Source organism: Ictidomys tridecemlineatus, chromosome 12 (assembly GCF_052094955.1).
Source record: "Ictidomys tridecemlineatus isolate mIctTri1 chromosome 12, mIctTri1.hap1, whole genome shotgun sequence".
NCBI classification, from domain to species: domain Eukaryota; kingdom Metazoa; phylum Chordata; class Mammalia; order Rodentia; family Sciuridae; genus Ictidomys; species Ictidomys tridecemlineatus.
Genome location: NC_135488.1, coordinates 55,111,974 through 55,139,616, shown reverse-complemented (window position 1 = coordinate 55,139,616; position 27,643 = coordinate 55,111,974). Strand labels below are relative to the sequence as shown.

The 27,643-nt window shown below is 36.3% G+C and overlaps 1 non-coding gene across 2 annotated transcripts in view; it reads right to left on the bottom strand.

Annotated features, from left to right (window-relative positions):
• The window catches only part of LOC101957152 (uncharacterized), a 28,107-nt gene extending 2,110 nt beyond the window's left edge, over positions 1-25,997 (bottom strand). Inside the window, exons 1-5 of one of the 2 annotated variants that reach the window (XR_013428850.1) lie at positions 25,362-25,997; positions 1,815-8,566; positions 1,238-1,407; positions 785-1,103; positions 251-377 (exon numbers count right to left, since the gene is read on the bottom strand). This is a non-coding gene — a transcript (uncharacterized LOC101957152). Of the gene's footprint in view, positions 1-250; positions 378-784; positions 1,104-1,237; positions 8,567-25,361 lie in introns of both variants that reach the window. The other variant, XR_013428849.1, reaches the window with a different exon arrangement.
• Positions 25,998-27,643: the final 1,646 nt, after the last annotated feature.

Genomic DNA, 27,643 nt, shown 5'->3' with positions numbered 1-27,643 from the left:
AGTGGCATCTCAGTTTCTATCCCAGACTTTTAGATTCTCTCTCATCTTCACCAGTGTCTGACTCCAAGGGAAGAAGACTCAGAAAAAGGAGAGATCAAAGGAGATAGGAGAAGACAAATCAACTTTCTTTTTCTGCTTGCATGAATCAAAATTCAGTTTCCTCTCAGAAGGATTCCCTGATGGTCAGGCCCCAGAATGGTTGAGGAGAGATGGGAAAGACCTGGCAGAGGTGACACCTCTAAATGCTTACCTGAGTTTCGTGACACACTCCCACAATAACCACGGTCTGAAGCAGTGGAAGGATTCCTCTCCCAGTTTGTGTAATTCAGCACATCAGTGCTGCTCCACTCCCACCCAGCACCATTGGGTTCTTGGCCCTACAGGGCACAGGATGGGAGGTGAAGAGTTCTGCTCACATGATTCCCTAGCTGGAATATCTGATTCCCTCCCCATGTTCATAGAATTTGACCTTCTCCACAGCTCTCTGTTGGGACACTCCCCCTGAATTCCAGATTCCTAAAGAAAATCCCAAACAATTATCACCAGAACATTGGAACCACTCAAAAATGCTATGAATTTGCTCGACATAATTGGTGACGTATTTGTGAATAGGACTCTGAAACTCAAAAACAACATCTATTCTAAAAAGAGAAAATATGGATCTCATCTTCAAGTCATATTCCCACAGAATAGTATGCTCAGACGACCTAAAGATCAAAGAACTGATTTCCAAAGCCTCCTGTGAAAATAGTGTAAAAGTTGACAACAGGCACATGAACTTCACCTTGTGACAGAGACTTCCACAGAACTCAGGTCTTCAGATGGCCACCAGGACTTCCTTTCATTCCAAATGCCACCCGGAATTTGAGATCTATGTCCCCTCAGGTTCTTACTGGGCAGATATGGAGAGTGAGCCTTGGTAACCACAACAGCTTGAGATAGAACAGAAAGAGCATCCAGTCTCACCAGTGTGGGTCATGGAGCCCGATCCACACATACTGGTAGCTGTTCACACTGCTCTTAACCAAGGAGGACAGGAACTGTGCTTCAGCTTCACTGAGCACAGACACAAGGTGTCCTTCAGACCACTTCTGGCAGGCCAACTGCATGGTTGGGAAGCAAGAAAATAAGAGGGAGCCTGAGACCTCACTGGAGAAGGACAGGGCCAAGGCAGGTGTGGGGCAAAGGGAATTAATAAGGATGTTCATTCCCATCCAGGAATCCTGGAGATCCTTACCCTGAGACGCACGTGGCCTTTCACACCTAACCCCTCCACTCAGCACTCACAGCAGCATCTATCCAGGATTTTGGTGTGGTAAACAAGGCATGACAGTGGGAGGCCTAGGCCTTGGAGCCTTTGGGACCAGCTGATGTGTGGAGAGGGCTGTTCCTTCTCAATGTCTTCACCTGGGTAGAGGGAGATACAGAGAGGGATGGGGTCAAATGATGAGTGGAGATTGGGGGGAAGGACAACTCAGGGAGTGTTATGAGGTCTTCTTTTGAGAGGAAAACAATAATCCCCACTACATCTCCTCTTTACTAATGCTTTGAGGAATTCTTAATCTCAAAATAGACCAACTATATATTGGAGAATCTCCTTTCATTATGCCCTTTCTCCATATTCAATAGCCCATGATGCCTCCCACTTTGGGTCCTCCAGTCTTTCTCCTTCCCTGTAGTTCACTACTGATCTTTCAGTTTCCCTCCTTTAGAAATTTAACAAAATGGGAAACTACCACAGTGGGTCTGAAGAAAGGCAGGAAGATGAAAGGATAGCAGGCAGTTTCCCTGAGTGAGGATATACCTCACCTTACCTGATGAGATACCCAGGAGCCTTCTTTCTCTTCTTAGATCTGAACACTCACAGATAGTACAGTGATAGAGGCAGAGGAATCTCATCTTGCCCCTGAGACAGGAGCATGAGGCAGGGCAGCAGCATCCAGGACATGCTGGGTAGGGGCAAGGTTGACAGCATGGTGTCTATTAGTGAAGAGACAATCAGATCACTGAGGAAAATGTGTCCAGAGAGAAGACATGCAGAGACCCTACTGCCTCTTGTCTTTCTTTTGTCAAGAACAGTATTGGGTACATTGATCTTGGTCATATTCATTCCCTTCTGTAGGCCTGGAATGAATTGGGAAATCTAAAATCTCTATTATTTCTGAGAGCTCCCTGGGTAGACTTTTCTGAGTCTCAGATCTTCTGAGAGAACAGGTGCTCTCCTCCACCTGCTTTTTTAATCCCAGAGCTTCTAGAATCCTTGCCATCCATATTGCATTCTTGCATTCCTACTTACCTGTCTCCTGGTTCCCTGGGATTGTTTTTAGACTCAGGAAAGATGGATTTTATAAGAGGATCTGAAGGAGAGGCATTGATAACAATAGCAAAAATGTTTAGATATGACCAAGGACTTTTCCTGGCAAGTGCTTGGAATTATTATAGATCCTGATTCTTTCCAGTTAGCATAGCAGCATTTCTACCATTAACAGAATTAATTTTTTTTCTCTTGAACTTCCTTGTCTCATAAAATTTATTAAAGTTTTAAAGATACAAATCCAAGGAAGTTTCTTCAGACATCTCTCAAGCATTTACTTCTAAAGGCACATACATTTCTTTTTACCTTGTGTGGTAAGATTAAATAAATCATGGGTCAAAAATGGAGGTGAATATAAGAATTAAATGTGGCAGAGATGGGTAAGGACTTAAAAAGAAAGTGGACCTAAGATGGTGATGGTCTGTCGCTTAAACATGTTAATTTGTTTAAAATTCTAATTATCTAATGATCAGATGAAAGGACCTACCTTGCCCTTTCTTCTGAAAGATGTAGCTTCCCTGATATGTAATGACAATGTGGCAGAATAAGAGACAACGAGGGAGCACAAAGCAAAAGTGGTACTATGATCAAGTGATGCAGATCAGAAGAAAATAGAGACTTAAAGAAGTCACAGCAGGATTGCAGAAAATTATAAATCTTAACTGATTCACACATAATCCAGATCTCTACTGCAGTGGGGTGCTCACTATTCCTAGGCTAAAAGGGAGCTCACCTGCAAGATGGTCATTTGGTGTTAGATTAAAAGCCAGTTCCATTGTATTCTTACTGAGAGGATAGCCAGCTTCGTGTATGTATATTTAGGGGAAAAAATTAAATTAGGTTTACTTCTGAGTCATCAATTTGGGCATCTCAGAGAAATGTACTATGTGATCATATACTGTGGTTCAGGTTCATTTTTGCCAATCTAGGTAAAGGGTAGGCTGAAGTTTTCACTCTATCATAGTTATAAGAGAAATTGTGCACAAGTATGTGCAGTGAGGGGGTTGTAATGAGATTGTACAATGAATTCATAATTTATGAACTCAATTCCAAAAAGCCAGGATTTTTTCTTCTTTTTTACAAATGGACATGAAAGTATGTAAACACAAAACAATTACTGTAGTGAACACTTTATGAACAATTGTAAAGTTTAAAAAATAAAATATCATATCAATGTGATAGTTTAGATGATTGGAGAAATAACTAGATTAAAAGATTCATTTAAGAAAAAGTGCATAATAGCAATCACAAATCCAGAATGGCATATGTCTCCAACATTGAAACATCCAATATTCCAGAAGAAAAAAAGATTTTTAACATTAAAAGATTCTAAAGTATAAAAACTAAATCTAGCAAGTAAACTGAGTCTTACTTAGTGAGTCATCTGAGGGAAAATTGAGAAAATACAAATATGGACTGGTTATCTGGTTATACTAGAATTTAAAATTTTCTCTCTTGTAATAGTAATATAGTTAAGTAAAGAGTTCCTTACACTTCAGATATTTATTATTTATATTTTGATTTAGAGTAAAATTATCATCTTTGCAGATTTCAAATTCAAGAAAATATGTGTATGTGTAGAGAGAAAGAGGGAAGGAGGGAGGGAGAAGGAGAGAGAGAGAGAGCGTGCACAAGCAAATATTGTGAAATGATAGCAGTTAATAACCTAAGTGAAGGATAAGGAGGTTCGTACTTACTTTCAACTTTTCTGTGTGCTTAAAATTTTCCAAAGAGAATATTATAATTTAAATAATAAGACCCCACTCAATGATAATAGATGCAGTTTTCCAATCATGATCATGAAATAGAAATAGTAAAATGGAGCAATTTTTGTTTATATTAACACATTAAAAGGAAAATTTACAAATCTAAATAAAATATCAAAGTATTATAAATAAGTAATAAAAATATATGAAGTGTTCCACTGTTGAGCTACCTAATATATGACTGTATGAATAAATAAAACAAGGAAACACCATGATATAATCAATATTCTATGCCCAATCAGAAAAAAACAATTGCATCCTTAGAGTTAAAAAGAGTGACCTAATCCCAGTGGCTCAAGAGGCTGAGGCAGGAGGATCAGCAATGGTGAGGCACTAAGCAACTCAGTGAGACCCTGTCTCTAAATAAAATATAAAAAAGGCCTGGTTAAGTATCCCTGAGTTCAATCTCCAGTACAAAAACAAAAACAAAACAAAAGAAAGAGTGCCCAAGTTACCAGACTCTACCTTTCAAAGTAGAGCTTGATTAGCTCCGAAGTTGGAATACCTGTGCGTTCATATATCTGCAAGGTGGTTTGCTTCAGGCCAAAGCAACAAGAACCTTCTATCTTCAAAGGCATGAGCCAAGTTATGGGATTTGTCGTGGTCTCTTTTCCTTCTCAAACTGGGCTTGGTTTACTCTCCTGAATATTCCCCTTAGTACACATATGGCAGCTAAGCTTAGGTCCTTCCACAATCGTCCATTAAAATTCATTTGTTTTGTTTTTATTTGAAAGAATGTGACATTGATAATACACCTTCAGGTTATAAATATCTCTAACTGCAATTTAAGACTTTTGTTTCACAGGGTGACTCATTAAGACTGAAATTGAGTCATTTTTGTTTTGTTTAGTTCTTTGTAGCAGTACTTCCTAGCTCAGCGGTGAGAGGTTTGTTCAATATTATACCTACTAGGCTGAAATTGGGTTATTACAATACACTTCTTGGCAAAAAGAAATCTTTATTCCTGGAATAACCAAAGTTAAATTTTAAGGAGCTTTGCTTGCCAAAAGATAAGATAGCTCCTTGTATGTTTTATCTCTATTATCTTCTTAGTCAAATAATATTTTCAGATAAGCTGTTATATAGTTAGTTTTAGAATCAAGAAATGATCCCTTTGCAAAAGTTCAATATATTTGTTCCATGATTAGCAGAATGCAGAACACTCCTGGAAGATGGCTTAGCAGGGCCCATAGTCAAAAATAGCCTTGAAATGTATCTTAGTGGAGATTTATCTGTAAAGCATCCTTCTTTTAGATATATTAATCATAACTCCAGGATGTTACCTTAGTCATTTTATCTTATCCTAAGCCTATCAAGAGAAATGAGAAATTATTAAAATGATGTTCCATGTATCTTCTAAAATAAGGCAGAGTGACAAAACTTTCAAGTCCCGGAAGCCAATAAGTAAAGTTATCAAAGAATTGAAATGCTGATGCCACAGTTACTGGAATTTGGGCAGTCATGTGTAATCATGAGTAGTAACTATTTTATGACCTGTGTAGCTATTGGAGGCAGTAAAGTTTTTATCAGAAAATTGTGTCAATTTTTATTTGGTTTCAAACTGTCACATTGATTTTGGAACAGTTTCCTGCTGCATGTCACATTAGCTCTTCTAATACAACTACTGGGTATTTTACAAAGCCTACTGCTTTATTATTAAGCTAGTCATAATACAAAGTTTTCTTCATTGGGGAAAAATTGAGATTGTTTACACCTGATTATTATCAACTATACTCACATAGCTTGATCATAAAATAAAAATAGAAAAATCTTCTATAACCAAATTGGTTTTATTTTTATTATTAATTACTTTTATAATATCTCAAACATGTATATCCTTACAACCAAGAATTAATGACCATACCTTGACATCTTTTGTGTGTCTTTCATTGTTTAAAGAGATAAAAAAGCAAAAAGAAACAGCAATGAATAAATAATAAAGTATAGTCCATTTATATCATTCCTAAGTCCCATTTATCTTTCTATTTCTCCATGGAGAAAAATTGAATGTTAATAATTTTTCTAATTTAGGCTTTTAATAATTTATTGCATAGAGATATACCAATAAAATATCTGTAGTATGAATTCATTTTTTAGGTTCATATACATATATCCTATTTTATGTAACATTCTGAAACTCTTTTGTTCCTTCAAACATAGGATTTTTATATTTATCTCACTGTCTACAGTGAGATAAATAATTCTTAGTTATTGACTTTAAAATATAATATTTATTCACATATATATTTAACAACTATGTATTCAATTCTCCACTGGTGGAAATTTACCATATTTTATTGACTTAAAAGAAAAGGAATTGGTCACACTTCAAAATCTTTGAAACTCAACTCAAAGTGGATCAAGGACCTAGGAATTAAACCAGAGACTCTGTGTCTAATAGAAGAAAAATTAGGACCTAATCTTCATCGTGTGGGATTAGGCCCCAACTTCCTTAATAAGACTCCTATAGCACAAGAATTAAAACCAAGAATCAATAAATGGGATGGAATCAAACTAAAGTTTCTTCTCAGCAAAAGAAATAATCTCTGAAGTGAACAGAGAGCCTACATCCTAGGAGCAAATTTTTACCCCTCACACATCAGATAGAGCACTAATCTCTAGGGTCTCTAAAGAACTCAAAAAGCTAAGCACTAAACAATAACAACAACAAAAACTAATAACCCAATCAACAAATAGTCCAAGGACCTGAACAGACACTTCTCAGAAGAGGATACACAATCAATCAACAAATATATGAAAAAATGTTTATCATCTCTAGCAATCTGAGAAATGCAAATCAAAACTGCTCTAAGATATCATCTCACTCCAGTCAGAATGGTAGGTATTATGAAGACAATAAGTTTGGGCGAGAATGTGGTGAAAAAGGTACACTCATACGTTGCTGGTGGGACTGCAAATTGGTTCAGTCAATATGGAAAGCAGTATGGAGATTCCTTGGAAATCTGGGAATGGAACCACCATTTGACCCAGTTATCCCTCTCCTCAGTTTAACCCAAAGAACTTAAAAACAGCATACTACAGGGACACAGCAACATCTATGTTTATAGAAGCACAATTCACAATAGCTAAACTGTAGAGCCAACCTAGTTGCCCTTCAGTGGATGAATGGATAAAAAAAAATGTGGCATATATATACAATTTTACTCAGTATTAAAAGAGAATAAAATCATGGCATTTGCAGGTAAATTGGAGAAGATAATGCTAAGTGAAGTTAACCAATCCCCAAAAAACAATTGCTGAATGTTTTCTCTGATATAAGATGACTGACTTATAGTGGGGTAGAGAGGGGGAACATGGGAGGAATAGATGAATTCTAGATAGGGCATAAGGGTGGGGGGTCACTGAGGGGGCATGGGATTAGCAAGGATGGTGGAATGTGATAGACATCATTATCAAAAGTACATGTATGAAGACATGATTTGGTGTCAACATATTTTATATACAACCAGAGATATGAAAAATTGTACAGTACATGTGTAATAAGAATTGTAATGCATTCCACTGTCATTTGTTTTTTAAAAAATCAATAAAAAATAAATAAAATCTTTGAAATCTGAATATAGTGCAAATAGCAGCAAATATGTTTTCCATCTTTGCTATGTAGGTCAAAAGTAAATAAACTTCTATAAAGGATCAGATAGCTCTGTGAACTGTATCTGCTCTGAGGTAACTACCCAACTCTGCCATTGTGATATGAAAGCAGCCAATGACAATAAATTGTTGAACATGTATGCATTTTAGTCCAGTATTAATTATGAACATTAAAATTTAAATTTCATATCATTTTTCTATATCACAAAGTATTATTCTTCTTTTGATGATTTTCCAACAATTTAAAAATACAAAATATTAATTCATGGACCACGCAAAAACAGGCAGTAGGGCAAATCTGGCCCACTGACCAGTTTTGCTGTTATGTGCTTTATAGAAAAGGAAAAAAATAATCAAATAATAACCATAAAATAATAAATTAATTACAATTTGATAACAGCTTTGAAGGACAAATACACAGGATTTTGAGAGTATAAAACTAAAGAGAACTGGTCTTCATAGAGTGAGAATAAGTTGATTTATTCCAAAGTTGATTTTGATCATTTTATTCCATTTGGAATTGAGAAAGTCGTGATTAGTTAATGAATCCAGACTAACCAACCGTCAAGAAAAGGACTCAGGAAAAAAAAAAACATTAATTTCAAGTGTACTTTCCTCCAGATAGTTTAACAAGTTCAGATGAATGTAAGCAGCACTTGAGGAAAGAAGCAGTTTAAAAACAAACTTCAGTTTTGGAGACTCTTTTCCAAAGTAGTTTCTTCTTGCCTTCTCAAATAAAATCTGAATTCCAAATGAAACTTACATTCAAGAACATTTAAAGGCAGATTAAATTTCATGTCTAAAGTCCATGTCTCCATCCATGGTCCACAATGAATATGTATTCCCAGGAGATGTGGGTCTTGGTCCAAAGTCCCTGTGTAAGGACAGAGATAATGTTCAAGGAAAAGGTCTAAGCTAAATTTCCATGGTTCAAGATTTTGTTCAGATTCTAGGTCAGGTCCAATAGCAAACCCAAGATCTATGTAAAATCAATCCAGTTCTGAGTTCAAGTTTCAGAGGTAGAGGTTCAGGGTCAAGGCATAGTTCCAAAGCCCAAATTAACTTCTATGTCTAGGATTAATAAAACATGTCCATGTCCAATTGCCACATGCAAGGTCATGTCCATGTGAAGATCTAAAGTCTAAATTCAATGTGTAGAACTAACCTCTAGTCCATAACCATGGCACATAATTAAGTTTGGTTCAAGGTACTGGACAAATAACGAACCAAATATTTTGGTCTTATATTCAGTTCTAATGTCCAAGTTCAGGTCCTAGGTTCAGATCGATATAAAGTTAAAGCTAAAGTCAAGACCTAGGATGCAAGACCTGATCCAAGGTCCAAACTTGAGTTAATAGTTCAAAGTAAAAATGAAAAGTGTAAGGTTCAATTTCAATGTCCATATTCAGTACAGGTTTATAGCCCAGGTCTATAGTTCAGATCCAATGCACCCATTCAAGGGTCCCAGTCCAACATCCAAGTCCATGTCCATGTCTCATGCCAATTTTAAATTTCAAGTGTATTTAGGTTCCTAGTTTTCCTTCCCTCTTCTTTTCCATAACATCTTCTTTATGATATCCATCATTGTTATGGTTTAGATGTAGTGGCCTCCAAAAGATAACATGTGAGACAATGCAAGAAAGTTCAGAGAAGAAATAATTGGGTTGTAACAGCCTTAGCCCAATCAATGACTCATCCTTCAAGTAAAGAATAGCACTGTGACAAATTTACCCCGATGATGTAAACAAACATCACCTAGCTTCTGGACTTTAATACTTAATGAACTCTAATATCTTGGTCCTAAATATAACTGGTGAACATTTTTTTTCTGCTATTCTCATCCATCTAGCTATAGGATTTATGAAAATACAGACTAGAAAACCATATTCAATATCTCTTGTTAATCTATACTAGATATAAAATCTTTACTGGGAGATAATTAGCTATTATATGTTATTACCAATAAAGTGACAAGGTCAGAATCGGAAATTAGATTCATGATTTATGCATACATGTATTCTACCAATTGCCTTCAAGAATATTCTAAAAAAAATCCATAAGTAATCAAATCAAATATTAATAATACAGTTTGTGAAAAATGAAATTAACACAAAACATTTAATAAAATAAAGCCCAAAGTCAAAAAGAGGAATAAGCATTGTAACTTACACCAAAAATATACCCAGTACATAATGATTTTCTAATTGTAGGGAATGGAAACACATAGCTCACAGTAAAATAAATATGTTTTTTTTAATCACACAAATTCATATTCATGATCAACTTGTAAATACACTAATGCTCACCCCCCAAATAAATTGCAAATTAAAGCTACAGTGAATCATATAGTGTCCTTCTGTATTTTCTTTTTTTTTTTTTTTTGGTGGGGGTACTGGGGATTGAACTTAGGGGCGTTCAACCACTGATCCACATCCCCAGCCCTATTTCATATTTTATTTAGAGACAGGGTCTCCATGCTTAGTGCCTTACCGAGGCAGAGGCTGGCTTTGAACATGTAATCCTCCCATCTCAGCCTCCCGTGCTGCAGGGATTCCAGGATGCACCACCATTCCTGGCTTTCTATTCAATATTTCTGGAAACCTAAAGTAATTTTTAAAAAGTCTACTAATTAAAACAAAACTATTCTGAATCAATCAAATTGTCAAAGATTTAGATGTTTGATTATGTACTGAACACAGGACTGTGTAAAAGTAGAATCCTTATACATGAAGGGAGGGAAGATAAATTGATGTCATACTTCCCCCTGAATAGGGCAATTTGGTCGTATTTATCAAAATTAAAAATGCATACTCCTTTTGCCCTATAGTTTTACTTCCCAATATATCCTATCTACACAATTGTATACGTGAAAAATTAAGTATTTTTAATGTGGCTCATCACAAGAGTATTAGTAACTGAAGAATAATGGAGATAACCTAAATATGCACCTAAAAATATATATTGAAGAAGAGTGAGGGGCTGGGATTGTGGCTCAGTGGCAGAGCACTTGGCTCTCATGTATGAGGCACTGGTTCAACCCTCAGCATCATATAAAAAAATAAAATAAAATAAAGGTATTGTATCCATCTACAACTAAAAAATATATTTTTAAAAAAGAAGAGTAAATAACTTGGTATCATTATTCAGTGAAACACAATCTATATTCCTTGAAACAGAAGTGTTTGGGAATTTAGAACTTTTGGATTAAGTAGTTATGTGGTAACATTATAATGCATGAGACTCCCAGAAAGATCTGAGCTAGCAGATTAAAAATCACATTAAGTGTCATGTACAAAAACCATAAGTATCCTCACTTCGGGTCAGTAGTACAGTTTAGAGAGGGTGATAGTTCATCACTAGAATAGGCAGAATAAATCCCCCTTAAAGATGACCATGTTATAATTCCTCAAATCTGTCTGCAGACTATATGGCATTACCTTATGTCACATGCATTGTGTTAAGTGAAAAAAAGAAACTTTACAAATGCAATTAACAGTATGCACATTGACTGGATTATCGTGTATTCTCTGTGTAGGACCAATCTCATTAATTCATAAACTTTTAGAAACAGGTAACTGTCTCTACCTGGAAGAAGAGGAAGGTAGAAGAGATGAGGATGAGAGATGTGGCAGAAAGATCATCTCAGAGAAGGACTGTGCACCATGCCTGGCTTAAAGGTGAAGGGATCAAAAAGGAACTCAGCTGTCCTTAAGAGGCATAGAAATATCAAATATCAGGTGGGACACACCTGAGATCTGTAATCTCAGCTTCTATGCAGCAGGTTGTAGCAGGAGAAGTCTAAGTTTGAAGCGATCCTGTGCTACTTAGAGAGAGATCCTAAAGAAAAATTAAATTTGAAAAGGTCTGGGAATGTACCTCAGTGGTATAATGTTTGCCTAGCATGTGTAAGGCCCTACATTTGGTTCCCAGAACAAAAATAAATAAATAAAATAAAATAACAAAGACTTGATTCTTAGCACCACACAAATAAATGAATAAAACAAAGGCCCATCCTCAACTAAAAAAATATATGTAATATTTTTTAAAGTTAATTTCTCAATAGAAATGATATGCTCATTTTAATAGTTACATTCAGCCAGAGAAATTATCTGATTTTTCTTTTTATAATCTTTTTTTTTTTTTTTTTTTGGTACTAGGAATCAAACCCAGGGACTCTTAACTTCTAAGCCACATACATCTCTGGCTCTTTTTATATTTTGAGACTCCCTAGCCCTTTTTATATTTTGAGACAAGGTCTTGCCAAGTTGCTGAATTCATCAGGCTTTGAATTCAATGATCCTCCTGCCTTAGCCTCCAGAGCTGTGGGATTATAGAGGTGTGCCACCCCACCCAGTTCTAGTCAATTTCTTAGTCAGGAGTTAATAGTCACATTTTTTTTCCTTTAGAAATTTCATTCAATCCCATTCTTCTCATTTAAAAAAATAATGAGAAAACCGAGACTCAGAATAGTGAAGTGTTTTTCAGTCATGCAATCCTTCCTCCAGGGCAGCTTCTGCTTTCCCTGGGGGATGCTCTAGTTCTGTCTCTAAAATAAAAGTGGCTAGAAGCATAGCCCTATTTTATAATGAAAACAAATAAGCGGACCAAAACATCTCCTAAAGCCATACTCACATTTAAAAATAAAATAGATCCATTGTTTAAGGCTCTAAGGTAAAAAATTAAAATTCTTTCACCTAGTTTTCTTTGATTTAAAACCATGGCATATGTTTCTAAACTGAAATTTAATAAAAGAGAAATTAGCAAGCTCTCCTTTCACAAAAGCCTGGCTCATATCATCCAAGTAAGAAACAATGTAAATATGAAAAATCAGAAAGTGTCTTTCTAGCAGCTGAAATGATGCACATTTTGTTTTCCTCCATCCCATATTTCCACCAAAACATGGATTTCGGTGGCCTCCTGGCCTTCTAAGATGAACAGCTCATGGTCATGCTCCTCCAGCTGAGTCTGCTAGACCTCATACTGTATCTTCCCCCTTTCTCATCTCCCTTGGCTCTATCATACTAGAAGGCACAGGGAGGTATAGAGACATCTACTCTGCTCACACATAAAGCCAAAAGACATTCATAACTACGACAGTGACTCATTGATTTCTGGCTCCAAGTTAAAGCACAGTAAAACCTGTACCCCCTCCTCTCTAAACATTGTCATAAATCTGGCTGTTTCTACACAAGAAACCATCATAATGATGGCTACATTTCAAGACAGAATAGTCAATATACTGGGCAAGTCTCCCATCCATTTCTCGTAAGCCATGCATGAAATTTATGACCCTTCTAACTTATCATCACTCCAGGGATGTATTGATTTTTTTTTAAACTACATAGTCGACATTTGGATTGCTGGCTCCAAATGAAACTGTTATTTAATCATCAAAATCATATCATGCTTTACATTTGTAAATGATCAGCAATCTTCCTTATTGCACCCCACTTTCTACAGGCTTCCAACTGAGAGAACTGTGACTTGCGGCCTTTATATATGAAGGGACAAATCAACATTTTTTTTCAATGTAAAAGCTCTGTTGAGTATTGTTATCCCAAAAATTCTTCAGATGTTCTTCCAAGATTTCTCCTGCCTTGTACTCAATCAGACACTTAATGTAGGACCTGCTGTGAAGGAACTTTGAAGATGCAATTAAGGTTATTAATTACCTACTCTTGAAATAGATTATCTTGGACTACCTGGGTTGACCCAATGTAATCATATGAACCCTTGAAATCATTAGAGAAGACAAAGTCAGTCAGTTAGATATGGCAGAAGGCAGGAGAGATGAAGCAGAAGGCACAAGTGCAGAAAGGACTCCATCGGTCATTGCTGTCTTTGAACACAGAGGAAGAGAAGCATGAACTAAGGAATATGGTTGTCCTCTAAAAGCTAAGATCAACTCCCAGCAGATAGACAGCAAAGCGGCAGGGATGAGTCCTTCTGCCACAAAGAACTGAATTTAATCAATAATTTAACTGGATTGGCAGCACATCTTTAGAGTCTGCAGACATAAAGACTATAATCCTACTGACATGTTGGCTTCAGAATTGTGAAACCTGGAGTAGATAATAACTGGGACATTTTATGCCTAGACTTTTCACCTATGGAATTCTGAGATAACGAAAGGGCATTAAGATCCAACACTTGGGATTATCTGTCATTAACTTTCCATTACTCTTACAAAATACCTGAGAGAATCAAAAGGAGGCAAGGTTTTGGTTTTGGTTTTGGTTTTGGTTTTGGTTCATGGTTTCAGAAGTTTCAGTCCATGGTCATTTGGTTTCATTATTTCAAACTTGTGATGGTACATCATGGTGGAGTTTCAGTCCATGGTCATTTGGCTTCATTGTTTCAAACCTGTGATGGTACATCATGGTGGCGGCCTGTTCATCTCATGGTCCCTACAAAGCAATGACAGAGAAAGGAAGGGGCTGGGTCTCTAAATTTTCCTTCATAGCCAAACTCCCAATAACCTGAATTCCTTCCATTGGAACTCATCTCCTGAGAGTTCCAACACCTTCCAATTGTGTGGAAGGCTGGGGACCAAGCCTTAAAACCATGGTCCTATGGGAGACATTGAATATCTAAACTATAACAGGGGCTACTAAAAAAAATTAAAACTAGTACAAACATTTAACTATTTTTATATCTGAAGTAAAAATTTTCTGCATAATATGATATGTTGTGTGGGATTCATATAAATCTTGGTATCTTCTCTGCCATCTTAGTCATCAACATTCTTAACTTCATCTGCCTCATTTAATCATCTACACCACCATGTTCTCCTTGTGATGAACAACGGTGATACTGCCATTCTTAAATAAGCATATCCAAAGATTTTGGCAGGAAGTGGATCTTTTTCACCTTTTGAATTGTCATAGCATCAAATGCAGAGCCTGCCACATACATAGGTTTTCAATAACTGCTTATTGATTTGAATTGATTTTTCCTGTGATACCAAATGGAATTTTAGGTCATTTTCTTTATGTGAACTGATACTCACCAGTTACAGGACTAGGTGACTCTAATACAACCAGCCACTAACCAGCCCTCTGATTTTATAGACACATATTTATGAAATAGATTAAAATTCTTGTTAAGTCTTAAATTTCAGAATATAGCTAGAAGTCAGAATGCATACAAAACATAGGAGTCAGAAAAGAGGGGGTCAAATATTGGTCTATAGATCTACAAATGTACCTATTGATTAATTTGTCACATGTTCCAATATCAATTTCTGCTTTAAGTCTAGATCAGAGTTCTAAACTGACTTTGGAAATTCATCAAACTATCCAGATTATTTCCAAAACTACTCCAGGGTTTCCTCTATGTAAACAAAAGCCTTTACTAGCTAGCCAGCTTTGCAGTTTAAGGCAAACCATTGAGATCTCCTCACCCCAAGAATAGGGAGGAAGAGTGAGAACTGTGGCTGCTGTCATTGATAAAAATGGTAATGTCTTGGGAAATTTCCTTGATGCAAGTGCACAGCTCAATCCATGTTCACAACTTGATAATAAAATAGAAAGTCTCACAAAATTGAGATGCTTAAGTCATAAAATTTATTGAGACAACTGAAAGCATGGAGAAAATACAAGGAACAAGATGGAGGTAATTAACACTGGGAAAGGACCACATTACCTCATTTGGAGGTACACAAAATCTGTTGCTGAGAAACAGATTATACTGGAATCTAGCAGCTTAAAGTAATAAATACAAGTAGCAAATTGTGGGCTGGAAATGCAAGAGAATCCTGGAACAGAATAAGCAACTAGAATAAAACTGAGGAAATCTGACTAAATTTGGACTTTAATGAAATTGTGTGTATGCGTATGTGTGTGTGTGTGTGTGTGTGTGTGTGTGTGTGTGTGTGTGAGAGAGAGAGAGAGAGAGAGAGAGAGAGAGAGAGAGAGAGAGAGAGAGGGAGAGAGAGAGAGAGAGAGGGAGAGAGAGAGAGAGAGAGAGGGAGAGAGAGAGAGAGAGAGAGAGAGAGAGGTGGGGGGTTGACTCTTTACTTCCTCTATATTTTATTCCAAATATGTTAACTTTGTTGCTTATAAAATTCAGTGGAAACAAACATTCTCCCTCAGATTTTTAAGTGTGTCAATCTATTTCTGGAATTGAATGTTTTCTAGAGAAAAGTGAGAATAACTTAATTTTTTCTCTTTTTGTTTTGTAGAATATCAGATTTTTTTTTCACCTGGATTTCAATGGTCCTTTATTGATATTTATGTTGCTAAACTGTTTACTTCCTTGTTCTTTTCTGGGGAATTCTGGGCATTCCTCACATCTGTCCTCAAGTCACTGTTGTTGCTTTTTCATCTCAGGTCTTCTCCTTAGCACTTTGTTAGTTTCAAACTTGTGGTAAATTTTGTTGTTTATTTTCCATTTTTTTTTCTTGGTAAATAGATGATACCTATGTAACACAGACAACAGAGACCAGAGGATTTATAATTTGTCCAACTGAAGAAGAAAATGGGGGAGGAGGAGCATGGGAAAATTAGTCAAGGAATAATAAAAATAAAACTTTAAAATAAAATCAGGAACTACGTGACTATGGGGCCTTCCAGGGACATTGTGTTCTGGAGAAGAGAGAGGGAGAGGGAGAAAGAGAAAGGGTGAAGTGGGGGGAATATTACTTCCAAGAACCCCTAAAGCCAAATAAATGGGCTTCAAGAATTAAAAAAAAAAAAAAAGAAAAGGAAGAAAAGATAGATGTCACCATTATGATAACCTTTCTTTCATCTTATGTTTCTAATACCTTCTATTTTCAGTACTCTCTTCTTTTCATTGAAAACCGTGGTCCTTGAAAAAATACAAAGGCATTTTTTTTGCAAAAGTTTTCTTCTGTTTCTTGGATTCCAACATATGTTCTTCATTTAATTTTTGCTTACAATATTCTCCATTCTTCTTTGGTTGGACACGTTTGGATATTTACAGAGATCCAAGGCTAGCTAGTCTATGCTTTTTATTCATCTGTGAATAGAAGAAGTTATATCTGTATCATTATTTTTGCCCTAGAAAAATACTTGAGGATTCTACTCAACTCCTCTCTGTTTCCCTGGATACTTTGCATTTTCCGCCTGAGTTGGAAGGCTGTGTATTGGTGGTTCGTAATCTGTTACATCTTGCGTTGCTTGGGTGTGGGAGGTGGCAGCGGTATCCAGAGTGTGCTGGCAAAAGGAGCAGCTGGCAGCTGGTAACTCTAATTCCGGTAAGCTCTCTCTTAGTACTTGCCAAATTTGAAGTCCCATCTGCCTGGGGGCTGTTCAAGCTCCCTGGATTAGAAGTCTTGGGCTACCTCAGAACTCATCCCTTTCCTTGTTTGGAGGAGAGCAAGTTACTTTTTTTAGGAAACCAAGGAAGGTAAAACTTTCTTGTGTTACAGAGTCAACTTAATCTCAACTGACTTTCACCTGGACCAACAAACTTGAACCCCAGCTTATTATTATTCAAATTCTCTACCTGCTTTCGTTAGGATTATTTAGGGATCTTTGTGAATGAAAACAAAAATGGCTTTTGCAATGGGGTTTTCTTATTGTTGTTGGAGATTAGTTTAGATAAATAAAAATACAGTAGCTGGGCCAATTTTATAAAGGATTGATCCACTACCAAGGACCTAATATCTCTCTAAATCTGCTCTTACTGCTACATGTATTGTTGAATATTGTTAAAGCTGATTGATTATCACCTGTGTCTTGTTACATTATTGTCTTTGCTTTTGTATGTGTTTACCTTTTTGTTGTAAAAATCAAATTATCCCAATGGGGAACTCCCTTTGTATCTCTTCCAATCCTTATTATTTAAAATGATAGGCTGTTTGTGGTCTTTTTGTACTATCCACTTTATATTTGGATCTTGCTACTGGGCTCAACATGGGAAAAGCTCTACACCCATCTTTCTCTGATTTGATCCAAATTTCATGTATCTAATACAAAGTTTGTCATATGGACCTGTGGTAGTTTGATTAAAGATGGATGTAACATTCTCTTTTAGGCTTTGGTTCATTCATTCCATTGGGTTGTTTTTTTGGAAAAGGGAATTAAATAAATAAGCATTTTTATTCTCGCCAAAAGTCTGTCAAGAAAGGAACAAAGGCATTTATTAATTTATTTGACCAGTGATATCAACAGTGTATTAAATCCAAAGCACGAAGCACAAAACCATAATGACACAAATTACCTGCCCCCTCTCAACAAAATCACTGACAATTATACTTTAGGACTAAGAAGGAGAGGTCAATCAAATCTTTACAAGATTTTCAGGTTTGCCTTTTTTGCATGACGCTTCTCTTCTGTTGAAGGTAAGACCATTCTTTTTTTTTTTTTTCTTTTGAAGCTGATCCTAAAAGCAATGAGATCTGAGTTCAAAAGACTTTTAAAGTATCTTTCTAATTCTTAAATGAAGTTCTGAAATATTATTTCATCAATTCTACACAATTTTACCATTGTAAAAACAATGGACAATGTTGCCCCCACTGGGTTAATAGTGATATTTCCATAAATAACACATAATGATTAGGAGATTCCTTCCTGAATTCAGAAATGTATGACAAAATGCATCTGGAAGAACTGCAGAAATCATGAGTCTTCTGGTTTCTTAGGCTCAGTCAAATCTGAAGGCGCTTAAAATTCCAGGTGCTAACAGTCACAACTGATTGCAGCAAATCCAAGCTTAGCTTCTGCAAACCTGCCCAATCAGGCTGTCTGAGTTGGGTCTCTTTCTCCAGGAGTTGTGGCTTTGTAATAGTCCTTTGCCATTCCTTGTCTCTAAATTACCAGCACACCAAGTCTTCTGCAGATGTTGTCAGTCTTATTGGGTCTCTTTCATGTCCTCTCAATTTTCCAGCAGGGTCTTGAGTTTTTGAAACTTCCTCACCAATCTTGAAAGGAAGTTAGTAGCTCTGGTTAATTTCTGCATCCCTTGCCATTCTCTCTGCTCTGGATTTAGAAGAATATTCACACGTCTTGCTCGGATTTAAGAAGAGTGAGTGATAATGTTTGGAACTGTCTTGTGTTGTCTCTTACACTTGTTTGGCTACTTCGTGGAGAAATGGTTCTATACAGTCGTTGATATTATCATAGCCTACTTCTCCCTTCTCATTGTTGATCATGGGATGCAACTATTATGCTTCATCATCACTTTGCTGGGAGTCATTGGTGAAAAACCATAAATTGCCAATCTAAATACAATGGTCAATGGATAACGTTGAACTTGATGGCTGCCTTCAAGGTCAATGCAATGGGATATATTTTCAAAGGACAGAGGATAGACCAATACAAAGAAACTTTGTGAGAGAATTGTGGGAAACACAGAAAAGCATCTGTTACATATGAAACATTTGGAGCCTCCTCCACCAGTGAATACACACAGTCTGCAGGTGCTACTGCAATTTCTTCATTATAGGCGATTTTTTTTTCAGGATAAGAAAAATTAAATCTAACAGCTGTCATATCACCCTAGAATGAAATCTATTTTCTTATGACACAGGAAGCCACGAACAGCCTAATTAGGAAGAAATGACTACCGAGGTTAAGATTAAAATACATGAAGGATTTTGTTGTTGTTGTTGTTGTTGTTGTTGTTATTTTACCTCTACAAAGCCTGAAACTCTCTGCAATTCTTTGCGCTAGCCCATCTCAAATTTTTAGTGGCTACACTCAGAAAAGTAAGGAATTTGGTGAGTCTTTTATAAAGCTCAATTTCCTCAGTTAAAAATTTCACCTGTAATTGTATTTTTCAAGTATTTTGAGGTATTAGAATATCTTGTTTTTATGAATAACAATGAGAAGTTACAATAAGTTTTATTTTATTTTGCACTTCTTCATTTTAGTTGGTTTTTATTTTGTACTAGGGATTGCATAGAAAAATGCTTTACCACTATGTAACACGCCCTAGCCATTTTTATGTTTTTTATTTGTTTGTTTGTTTTAATTTCAGGTCAGATCTTGTTATGCTACTGAGGGGTCTTGCTAAGTTACTGAATGAAGCTGGCCTTGAATTTGCAATCCCTCTACCTCCGTCTACAAAGTTGCTGGGATCACAGACAGGTGTTTGTTTTGTTTTTAATAAAACATTGAATTTTCTAGTGCACAAAATTCAAAACCTAGAAAAGTCACTGTTCTATTTATCAGTACTTCAAATACTAAAAATTTCCTCCAGTTGTTCAATGCCTGACGTAGAAGAATAATTAATAAATATTTTTTATGGTCATTGCTATTCCCACAAGAAAACCCATCATTTGAGGATGTGGGATTGTGCTCTTCTGAGTTTCTTTTCTCACATTTGGAGATAAGGAAGTGGAGAATGAAACTGGCAGTGACTCTTAGTGAGGGAAACGGGAAGATGTATACTGTTCGTGTGAGAGTGTGTATAAATAACAAACCCTTGTCAGATACATTTCATATAAGACAGTGCATAGACAGTTGCATCTGTCTCGTAGGCTGGAAAACTCAAAAGTTCCTGCTCATTATACAGCCACTTTCTGAGCAAAGGTGCTGCAGGTGGATTACCATTTTGCATTACCATACTTCATACCAAAATATCTTGCCACTCTGGCAATATCTCATTAGACTAGAGAAAGATACCTGTGGTTTTATTGGTGACGAAGTGTCCTAGAATGAAATCTATGTTCAAAACTTACATAAAATGTGATAGTGTCTAACCAAGGCAGATATATTTTCCTCTTTGTAGATCTGAATTAAAAACATTTTGAAAAGTAGCAAAAGTTTAAAAGTACAGACATAAATTCATCCGTACATTCACTCATCCTACCAGTAAGCATTGCAGAAGCCATGTCAAAGGAAAGAAGAAGTGACAAGAAAAGGAAATAAGAGAAGCCTTCCTCCTAAGAGATGAGCACTCTACTTTCCATTGGTCTACCAGGATTTCTGTGGCATCCTGGATTAAAATGATTTCACTTTTGTGTGATAGTGTCTGGGTTTTCTTTTATTATAAGAAGTAAATCTGCCGAAGCTAGCTGAAGCAAAAGAAAAAAAAATTACTATGAAGGTCAGAGCTTGTCTGATCAATAATAGGAAATCAGATCAATAATAGGAAAAGTATTCCGTACAAGGAATAACCTAGATCCCAAGTCTCAGTCATCAGGCTGCTCATGGTCTCTTGTTCTTAACCTGTGCTTCAGTCCTCTCTCAGAGCATTTCTTTTTAAGAAGAAACTGTAGACCTGATTTCTCTCCTTCTTCTATCACCATGGAGTATACAGTAGTAGCCCATCTTCCTGTTACATTCTGACCACAGGAAGACCTTAACTTCTCTCAGGGTCCATTCCTATTTCTAAGGAAGTGTTTTAATTGTCTTGACAATCTATTTTTTTATTTTTAAAAACTTTATTCTTTTTTTGTCCAGTATTAGAAATTGAACCCAGGGCTTCCTGCACATCCTAGCCAAATACTCTACCACATTGTCAGTCTGTTCTCACTTTAAGTAGCTAGAAAAGGAAGGAATTTCATTGGAAAAAGGCTTGAGATTAAAAAAATCCAGTAAGGATCCTCCATAGTTTTCCTGCATTTCTTCCCCGCCCCCAGAATCATCCCACACATTTATTTTATTTTTTGATATATTATACATATATAGAGTATAACTTCTCCTGGTTGTACATGATACTTCTGTACATGATACATTGGTCATATAATCATATATGCACATCCTAATTCTCCATTCTTTCTTTTCACTCCCCTTTTTCTAATCCAAAGTAGTTCTGTTCTTCCCTACCCACCCCCTTATTGTGAATTAGCAAGTTTTCCTAACTTTGGAAAACACGACCTCTTGGTTTTTGAACCATGAAAGGCCATAAAAAGGTAACACATTTGCAAATGTAAAATCTTTTCTCTGAAAAAAATTCCAATAGTTGGTATTGAAAACAATAGTGGAATGGGAGCATTTGTCTATGATATTATGTCCAGAGGACATAGAAATACCCAAATCCATGTCTGATATGTACCTATTTACAAAGCCCCTGATAGTAGAAGGACCAACAAAAATAATATCTTAACATCCATCACATTTTAATTTTTAAGTGTCTGAATTTTAGATACATTGTGCAACTAATAAAAAGAAACTTAACAGAAGAGCTGTGAACTAATAATCACTGGTTGCACATGCATAAACTTAACCATAGGGGGTAGTTTTCTATCCATCCTAGAGAGTCATATACATTTGTAGTACATTTTTAACTCGTTATGCATCTTTGTCATTTAAAATCTGTTCAAAAGATTACACTGGAATCACTGTAGTAAAAAATTTATGATTTCACAGAAGGCTGCCTGCTAATAATCAAAGGCAATATGAACTGCTACACATCTTGGATTACATTACAGGATGTTCAAGAATTTCTAGTAGGAAAAGTAGTTGTAACTGGTTAATGGTCCATAAATGTCTGTCACTTAAACATTGGCCCTTTTTCTGTCAAAACCTTTGATTTAGAATCAGGAGATATATGACTTATTAGGAATAACACAAACAGAACAAGTTCAACCAAATATTAAATGCAAATAAAAACCTACTATTCTTCAACCAAGCCCCAGACTTGAAAGTACTTAATAAATAAAGATCATAAACATGTTTATAAAAAGCAGTGTATCATAGTGATAATACAATGCTCAGTCAAAAAGATTCAAAAAATGTTTAAATACAACGCTAGTTGATGAAGAAGAATATAATATGTAATTATGGGCTGGGGATGTGGCTCAAGTGGTAGTGTGCTCGCCTGGTATGCGTGCGGCCCGGGTTCAATCCTCAGCACCACATAACAACAAGATGTTGCGTCCACCGATAACTAAAAAAAATAAATAAATATTTAAAAAATTCTCTCTCTCTCTCTCTCTCTAAAAAATAATATGTAATTATATGGGTATAGGAATATTATTATCTATCAAGAGTTTTAATATACTTCCCAAAGTATGGCAGCAACATTGTATCTTATAGTACAATGCACTCTAAGTAGATGAAATATCAGAAGTAATTTTGCCCCTCACTCCAAAAGGGTTTTAGTTGCTGGGCTTAGTCCTGGGAAATCTCTTTTTACTACGCGGACTGGGGCCAAGATTCTTTCTCTTGCTTCAACTTCCAATCTTCAGAGTTTGCTTTGGCTCATCTAAACTTCTGGCTGCCTGCTCCGAGGAAGCAGAGGTGCCACCTGGGCACTTTGCTTTTATAGCAATTGCCCTACTAGCAAAGTGGCTATCTCTTTTGCTATGACCTAATCAAATGGAAAAATAGCATTCCCCTTGGAGAAGAGTGAGAAGGGGATTGCATAGGAAAGCAAAATTAAAACTTAATTCATGTCCATTCATGACACTGTCCACACACACACACACACACACACACACACACACACACACACACATACGACCCCGTCACACAAAGTCTCAATAGTTAACAACAAATATATGCAAGTCTCCTCTTACATTTGTAATACTGGCAATTTCTTTTTTTCTTTTTAATTGATCTTTCCAAAGTACCAACTTTTGTGTTTTATGATGTCCTGTAATATGCTTTTGTTTTCTATTTCACCTATGCCTGGTTTTATATATATATATATTTCTATCCTTCTACTCCTTTAGAATTTAATATACTTTACTTTTCATTGATTTTTTAAAAATGGAAGCAAAAAATATAACTTATTAAATTGGTAAGATGAGCAAACCAATGTTGATTCATTCCAATATTATTATTGGGAGGTAGTGGAAGCTTTAGGAGGTAGGGCCTAGTTGGAAGAAGTTAGGGCACTGGGAGATGTGCCCTTATAGAATACATTGATATATTGGGACCCCACTGCCCTCCCCCCTCTGCTTCCTAGATGCCATGACATAAGCAGTCTCCTCTTTTACACATTCCTGATGCCATGCTGTTCTGCCTCACCTCAGCCCAAAGCAACAAAACCAGCAGACCATGAACTAAACCTCTGAAACCATGAGCCAAAATATTTTTTTTCCTTTTTAAAGTTGTTTTCCTCAGATTTTTTTCCATAGGGGCAGAAAACTAATACAGACCCTACTAATACAGACCCTCCTCATGATACTTTAGCAAGGACCCAAAATTTAGAAGAGATGCTTCCTTTCTCCCTCTTGGCCAGCAGCATATAATACCTTAGAGGTACCCTTCCCCTCTGAGATATTAAATTTGATTTTGTTTAACTTTGTCTGTGATGGTCTTTGGCTAATTAGGCTTAAATAAGAACAAGGCACTTAAATCCTGTCTCTCTCATCCTTCCACCACAGGTAATCCAGTTTTGGTTTTGACTTACTAGCCTAAAGAGCTTGCTTTCCCTAGAAATCAAATACTGTGACCCCCCCCCCGCCAGAATCAGCAGTATGAAAATCAGGCATTGTAAAAATAAACAGGTCTTTGCCACACTTTCTTAGCCCAAGATTCTCAAGGTGTTCTTCTCTATCATTGACTTTTGGTGGTGGTTGTTGTTCATTGCTAATCCCTAAGTGAGACATGGAGGAGTGGGTGATAGTATGTGAAGAAGTAAGTTGTTGTTTTCATTTTAGCACAGAAAGAAGGCCTAACATATGAAGGTGGGTCAAATATCACTAAAGAAAAGTTAAAGAGCCTCAAGTATAAAAGGGAAACGGTTTGCAAGAATGTAGAAATGGGTGGAAGCGGGGTGGGGTGCTCAGATTTATGTATCTGGAGCTGAAATGCAGTCCTGGAAGGATACATGACATGTTAGAATTTTCAGTGCTTGGATGTTCCCAACTCTTTTCACACAATCAGGCCAAGCTGAGCAGCTCTGAAGTAGAAAGAAGCCAACTTATATAATTCTGCCTTTGGGGGGGATCATTGGATTTCTGCTTTTAATAGCCCTTAAATTTCACTCTCTTAAACTTACATATTATGGGACATTTTTTTTTCTTTCAATGGAAAACTATGCATTATCTATAGCTTCCTTTATGGGTTACTTGATTCTAGCCATGTAAATAGAATTTAGGTAAATGGAGATATGTCCACATATAAGCATGCATAAATATGTATGTATGTTGTGTTTGTGTGTGTATTATGTGTACATGTATTTATATTCCTATCAAGCGGTGATTTGGCTTGTTCCCTAACTAACCTCCATCTTGCCCGTGGAAAATCTAGTTTTGCACCATTTGTGTTTCAATTTTTTTTAACTGATATAATTTTGTGATATTTAACTTTTCCTTTGAACTAGTTGTAACTTCGGCCCAGGACCCCCTACTATATGAGTAAAATAAAATCTTCAACAGGTTGAGAGTCTGATTTTTACCTTTTTCTTAAAATGATCTTTGAACAGTATTTATTTCATAAGGATTGCCTGAGAGAAATTCATATTTTATCATCATTATGCTCTGATCCACGAATAAAGAATTGAATAACATTAGGAATTTTGTTGAAGTTTCTCAGAAATTTTTCAAAATGTTCCACTGTAAGGGTCAACTTATTTCACTTTTCTGCAAAGCAAATATGTTATACCATAGGAAAGCTGAAATCATCGCATCTCGAAAAAGCCAGCTAAGTTTACTTTCAGAGATGGCTTGGGGTCAAGACTCTGTGCCATCCTCCGTTTTGTTTTGCATAATTATTGTTTAGGGATGCATTCTCCTTTATATCTCTTCTGAGCATCTCTGTGGTTCTGATTCATATTTATAGAGAAAGAGAATTAAATGTATCATTTACCTCGTTGCTGACAGCATCTCTTCCCCAGATTCTGATGTCCTTGGAAGGTTTGCTTTCTTTTCTCTGGATCTGTTTTTTCTCGTCCTCCTGTGAGTATCAGCCCCTAGGAGAAACTCTTGTGATCATTCCTCCATACTTTGAAACATGCAAAGTGCTGAAAATCACATTATTCTCTCCCTTTCTTGTACTCCCACATCCAGGAAACCTAAAGGAAATAAACAAAGAGCATCAAAATTAGAACAGAGACTGATTTATCCCAAGTTTGCTGTAGCAAGGGAGTCAGCCACCATCCGTTAGATTTGGCAGAGTCTCAAAGGCAGGAAGCAGGGGAGTGGGAAAGCTTGATAATGAAAAACAGGGAAGTCTTTGGAGGTTGCTCCTAAGGGGAAGCTGAAAGTGAGTTAACAAGATGTGGAGCAGCTTATGTGATTAATTTGAAGATCGCATTTGGCTCTTTCTAACTGTTGTCAAATGGAAACTGGGAAAACATATAGAGAAGCTCTCAGGCTTTGTCTAAATCCTAACTGTTGTGGGCCAATTGTAGTGCAATTGGTCTGGTTTCTGGGTTTGCTGCTGCTGAGGTTGTGGATTAGAGTTCTATCATTATGTATTGTCCTGTTGCTGTCCATCTGTATATTTAGTCTGTCTCTGCCTAAGATCTTTCTGCAATTTAAAATGATAGCTATGAATCTAAAGAGATGTAAAAGAAAAAGAGTGTTTCAGTTACCAAGGATTTTAAGCTTCATAATTTGCTGCAGATTGATTCTGGTTGCTTGTACAAGTGACCTGGACACTGCTGTCTTTTATGTACATAACATATGAGATTGTTGCATAAACCTTGTCAGGTAGGTTTTAATCTCTGTTGAAGATAAGGGTAGTAGAGTTCAAATATATCAACAAATCTGATGTAAGTACAGCTAGAAATGGGACACAGATATTTTAAAACCCATATTCTAAATCTGTTCTCTAGAAAGAAAGCATAGAAGGGTATATATTGAAATTTTAACACTGGCAATTCTAAGTATGTGGGCCCTAGGATAAGGCAGTATTAAATTTTCCTTTACACATTTTTAAAAATTTTGTATATATAAAGTCAATAATACAAATAAAAAAAACAACAACAAACTTAATTCTTCCTGAAAACCATAATAATTTTCTTCTAGAAATCTAATTTATAAGGTATTTCATATACTAAAAATCCCAAAGAAATTAACTTACCTCAGATAATAAATACATATGAGTTATATGAAGAGTGGCTCTTTCTTATTATTTGCAGATAATAAAAAGGAGCAGTGAAATTATATAGTCTGAAGAGATATTCCCTTTAAGTAGGCATTTAGTAAACAGTATTAGTACAATAGCTCTCGGTTGATATTCGGACCACTGGTACCTCTTATGTATCTAAGCTATTATCTGGTAGTGATGGAACTACTAATATATTTTAGGCATAATATTGGTGCCTGGGGTTTAAGATAAATAGCAAAACTACAATGTTTAAGAAATCTAGAGCTTTCTGGCTATTAAAATATAATTTTCCCAGATTGCCCCTTGAGAAAAGTTTGTCTGAAGTGCAATATTGGAACTGAAAATCCTGTTTTCCTGTAACATAATTGTCAGCTACTTTGAAATCAACACATTTTGTGTACTTCTGAAGTTACCATTTTCTTTATTACAACAGAATAGCTTGAAGTTGCACAGCCTCTACTAAGTCAAGCCTCTGCAATATTTCTGTAAGTTTTGGAAGTGAGAGGGCCTTTGTTTTTCTTTTTCTTTTTTTTTTTTATTCCAACCCACATCCTTCTGTTGAATGACCCAGCCACTGTCTTCACATTGCTCTATCATGGAACACAGCATCCTAGTATTTAACCCTCCAATGTGTTAAGTGTGCAAAACTTTGGAAGCAATTGTTTATGAGCAAAAATTGAGAGAATAGAAAATGGTCCTTGTCTTATCCACAGTCCAGTTGTGCCAGGCCAGTGGAATAGGTTGCATTCAGGTTGAACAAAGTGCCCAGAGGCAGCTTGGAAGACATGATTTATTGAGCAAAGCTTACAAGAGATCAGTGACTGCTCCAAGAAGAATTTAGTGGTGACAGGTTAACAGATAGCACCTCCAATCCTCTTAGTGCTTTGCCAGGCAGATCCTCCTCTCCCTCATTGGGTTCTGTCCAATACCAGCTGACTGGACAAGTCACAATGCCCTTGGTTCCATGCCCATCCCCACTCAGAGGGGTTTTCTATGTCTGCAGGCTACAGCAGCCGTGTCAAAGTATCAGCTTGCTT